This window comes from Chrysochloris asiatica, unplaced genomic scaffold (assembly GCF_000296735.1).
Source record: "Chrysochloris asiatica unplaced genomic scaffold, ChrAsi1.0 scaffold00303, whole genome shotgun sequence".
NCBI classification, from domain to species: Eukaryota; Metazoa; Chordata; class Mammalia; order Afrosoricida; family Chrysochloridae; genus Chrysochloris; species Chrysochloris asiatica.
In genome coordinates this window covers 854,370-859,742 of record NW_006408821.1, presented here as the reverse complement: position 1 = coordinate 859,742, position 5,373 = coordinate 854,370, and positions in this window count along the sequence as shown.

Below are 5,373 nucleotides of genomic sequence, written 5' to 3'. Positions count from 1 at the left end.
TCATGACAGAATTTTGCAAGACCAATGCTTACTTCATTGCACATACATTACTTTAAACAACGTAAAAGATGACTATACACATCAATCTCATCAAATGGAATACACAGAAACCAAATTGACTACATCTGTGCCACTAGACAGTGAAAAAGCTCAATATCATCAGCCAAAACAAGCCCAAGCCAGAATTTCTCATATGCAAGTTCAGGCTGAAGGTCATCAATTTCTCATATGCAAATTCAGGCTGAAGCTGAAGAAAATTAAAATAAGAATACAAGGATCATAACATGAGCATATCCTGTCTGAATGTAGAGATCATCTCAAGAACATATTTGATGCATTAGATACTAGTGAAAAAAGACCAGAAGAGTTCTGGAATGACATCAAGAACATCATACAGAAAGAAAGCAAAAAGTCATTCAGAAGACAAGAAAGAAGGAAAAGACCAAAATGGATGCCAGAAGAGATTCTTAAATATGCTCTACAGGTAACAGACTCTAAAGCAAATAGAGTAAATGAGGAAGTTTTTAAAAAGCTGAAGAGAAAGTTCAAAAGGGAAGCTTGAGAAGACAAAAATCAAGTATTATGATAAAATGTACAAAGACCTGAAGTTAGAAAACCAAAAGGATGAACACGCTCAGCATTTCTCAAACTGAAAGAACTAAAGAAAAAATTTAAGCCTCGACATGCGGTGTTAAAGGAATCTATGGGCGGAGTCTTGGTGTGGCACTGTGAGTTAATGCGACAGATTGCACATGTGTTTGAACTACAAGGTTGGCGGTTCAATCTCACCAGCAATTCCTCGTAAACCCTGTACAGGGTTGCTATGGGTCAGAAGCGACTCAACTGCACTTAACAACAACAACACTGGGCAAAATACAGAATGATGTGCAGAAAGCATCAAAAGGAGATTGAAGGAAAACACAGAGTCACTGTGCCAAAAAGAAATGGCCAATGTTCAGCCATTCAAAGAGGTAGAATATATACTAGAGCCGATGACACTGAAGGAAGAAGTTCAAGGTGCATTGAAGTCATTGGCAAAGAACATGGAACAGGAAATTGATGGAATACAAATTCAAACCACTCACACACCTATGCTAACAAATTTGGAATACAACTCCCTAGCAAATTGACTGGAAAGGGTCTGTATTTATGCATATTCCAAAAAGAGGTGACCCAACAGAAAGTGGAAATCATCGGAAAATGACATTGATATCCCATGCAAGTAAAGCTTTACTAAAAAATAGTGCAAAAACAGCTACAACCATACAATGACAGAGAATTTCCAGAGGTTCAATCCAGATTCAGAAGAGGACATGGAATGAGGGATATCATTGCTAACATCAGAGGGATCTTGGATGAAAAAAGAATACCAGAAAGACGTTTACCTGTGCTTTGTTGACTACGCAGAGGTTTCCTATTGTGTGGATAATAACAATCTATGGAAAACATTGTGAAGTATAAGTATTCCAGTATATTTTAATTGGGCTCATGAGGAACCTATATATAGACCAAGAAGTAGTTGTTAAAACAGAACAAGGGAACATTGAATGGTTTAAAATTAGGAAAGGTTGTATTCTTTCCTCATATTTATTCAATTTGTATGCTGAACAAATAATCCGAGAAGCTTGATTATATGAAGAAGAACCTGGCACCAGGATTAGAGGAAGACTCATTAACAACCTGTGATACACAGATGATTCAACTTTGCTTGCTGAAAGTGAACAGGACTTAAAATACTTACTGATGAAGATCAAAGACCACAGCCTTCAGTATGGGTTGCATCTCAATGTAAAGAAAACAAAAATCCTCACCACTGGGCCAATAAACAACATCCATATAGATGGAGAAAATATTGAAATTGTTAAAGACTTCATTTTGTTCAAATTAACCATAAACACACATGGAAGCAGCAGTCAAGAAATCAAATGACATATTGCTGCTTGCTGCACAAGACCTCTTTAAAGTGTTGAAAAGCAAAGATGTCAGTTTGAGGACTAAGGTGCACCTGATTTAAACCATGGTATTTTCAATCATCTAAGAAGGCTTTCAATTGTGTGAATCATGACAAGCTATGGACAATATTGTGAAGTATGAGTATTCCAGAACACTTAATTATGCTCATGAGGACTCTGTACATGGACCAAGAGGCAGTTGTTTGAACAGAACGTAGGAACACTGAATTATTTAAAAGTAAAAGAGGTGTGCAACAGGGTTGTATTCTTTCACCATACTTAATCAACCTGTAAGAAGCTCTGTAGCGTAGTGGTTACGAATTGGGCTGTGAACTGCAAGGTCAGCAGTTCGAAACTACCAGCTGCTCCGCAGGAGAAAGATGAGGCTTTCTGCTCTTGTAAAGATTTACAGCCTCGGAAACCCTGTTCAGGGTCACTATGGGTTGAAACCGACTCGACAGCACTTAACAACAACAACAACATTTAACTTGTATGCTGAGCAAATAATCTGAGAAACTGGGTTATATGAAGAAAGATGTGGCATCAGGATTGGAGGAAGACTCATTAACAACCTGTCATATGCAGATGATACAACCTTGTTTGCTGAAAATGAAGAAGACTTAAAATATTTACTGATGAAGACCAAAGAGCACAGCCTTCAGTATGGATTACATCTCAATGTAAAGAAAACAAAAATCCTCACCACTGGATCCATAAACAACAGTCTTATCAATGGAAAGAAGATTGAGATCCAAAACTTCATTCTTCTTGGATCAACTATCAACACTCACAGAAGCAGCAGTCAAGAAATCAAACAACATATTGCATTATGCAAATCTGTTGCACAAGAGCTTTTCAAAGTGTTGAAGAGCAAAGATGTCAGCTTGAAGACTAAGGTGTGCCTGACCCAAGCCATGGTATTTTCAATAACCTCATATACATGCAAAAGCTGAACAGTGAATAAGGAAGACCGTAGAAGAATTGATGTGTTTGAGTTATGGTGTTGGAGGAGAATATTGAAAGTGCCATGGGCTGCCAAAAGAACAAACAGATCTGTGATAGAAGAAGTGCAACCAGAGTGCTCCCTGGAGGCCAGGATGGCCAAACTTTGTCTCTTATACTTCGGATATATTGTCAGGAGGGACCAGTCACTGGAGAAGGATATCATGTTTGGTAAGTTGGAGGGTCAGATAAAAAGAGGAAGACTCCCAGTGAGATGGATTGGCCAAGTGGCAGCATCAATGGACTCAAGCATGGCAACAATAGTGAAGTTGGCCTAGGATCGGGCGGTGTTTCATTCTGCTGTGCATAAGGTCACTATGAGTTGGTACTAACTTGATGGCACTTAACAACAACAATATGCATGTGAACATTGGACAGTGAATATGGAAGACTGTAGAAGAATTGATGCATTTGAGTTATAGTGTTAGAGAATAATATTAAAAGTACCATAGACTATCAAAAGAACAAATAGATCTGTGTTGAAGAAGTACAAGCCAGAATGCTCCTTGGAAGCCAGGATGGCCAGACTCTGTCTCTCATACTTCAGAAATATTGTCAGGAGAGACCAGTCACTGGAGAAGGGTAACATGTTTGGTAAAGTGGAAGGTCGAAGACAATAGGAAGACCCCCAGTGAAATGGATTGGCACAATGGTAGCACCAATGTGCTCTAGTGTAGCAACAATTGTGAGCTTAGCCCAGGACCAGGCAGTGTTTCTTTCTCTTGTACACAGGGTCTCTATGAGTCAGTACTGACTCAATGGCACCGAACAGCAACAACAGCATAGGGAAAATGTTGGATGATACAGAAAGTATCAAAAGAACGTGGAAGGAATACACAAGTCACTGTACCCAAAAGAAATGGCCAATGTTCAACCAGTGTTCATCTCAAGTGTTCATGATCAAGAGCCAATGGTACTGAACGAAGACGTTCAATGCGCATTGAAGGAATTGGCAAGGCTCTGAAAAATGGTGAAATAAAAATTGAAATCCATCAACAAACTGATGTAGCACCAAAGGCACTCACTCATCTATGTGAAGAGATTTGGAAGATAGCTACCTGGCCAAGTGATTAGAAAAGGTCCTTATTTGTACCCATTCCAAAAAGAGGTGACCCAATGGAATGTGGAAATCATCAGACAAAATTTTGGATATCTCCTGAAAGTAAAATTTTGTTAAAGATAAATATAAAAAATGGCCGCAACAGTTCATTGATAGGGAACTTCCAGAGGTTCAAACTGAATTCAGATGTGGGCCTGATATGAAGGATATCATTCCTGACATCAGACGGGTCATGACTGAAAGAAGAGAATACTAGAAAGTGTTTACCTGTGTGCTTTATTGACTATGCAGAGGCTTTAGATTGTGTGGATCTTTACAAGCTGTGGACAACATTGTGGGAAATGAGTATTCTGGAACACTTAATTTTGTTCATGAGGAACCTGTACATATATGCAAGCAGAGCAAGGGAATAGTTTGTTGTTGTTATTGTTGTTGTTAAATGCCATCAAGTCGTTCCAACTCATAACGACCCTGTATAGGGTTTCCAAAGAGCAGCTGGTGAGTTTGAAACTCTGACCTTATAGTTTAAACTGACCTTGCAATCCAGTGCTTATCCTACAACTCCACACCAGGGACACTAAATGGTTTAAAATCAGGAAAAGTATGTGCCAGGGTTGTATTCTTTCACCATACTTATTCAATCTGTATGCTGAGCAAATAAACCAAGAAGCTGGATTACATGAAGATGAATGTGGCATCAAGATTAGAGGAAGTCTCATTAACAGCCTACAATATGCAGATGATACAACCTTACTTGCTAGAAGCAAAGAGTATGTACTATACTTACTGATAAAGAGCAAAGACCACAGCTTTCAGTATGGGTTGCACCTCAATGTAAAGAAAACAAAAATCCTCACCACTGGACCAATAAATAGCATAAGACATCATTATGAGTCAGAAAAGACTTGATGGCACTTAACAACAGCCACAAAAATGGGGAAAAGATTGGAGCTATTAAAGACATCATTTTGCTTGAATCCAGTATCAACACTTACTGAAGCATCAGTCTAGAAATCAAATGACATAGTGCATTAGGCAAAAATGCTGCACAAGATCTCTTTAAAGTGTTCAAGAGCAAAGATGTCAGTTTGAGGACTACAGTTCAACTGATCCAAGCCATGGTATTTTCAATAGCCTCAAATGCATGCGGAAGTTGAGCAGTGAGTAAGGAAGACTACAGAAGAATTAGTGCATTTGAGCTATGGTAATGGAGAGGAATATTAAAAGTATTTGGGGCTGCTAGAACAAACCAATTTGTGTTGGAAGAAGTACAGCCAGAATGCTCTGTAGAAGCCAAGATGGCAAGACTTCATCTCTCATACTTCAGACATATTATCAGGAAGGACCAGTCTCTGGAGA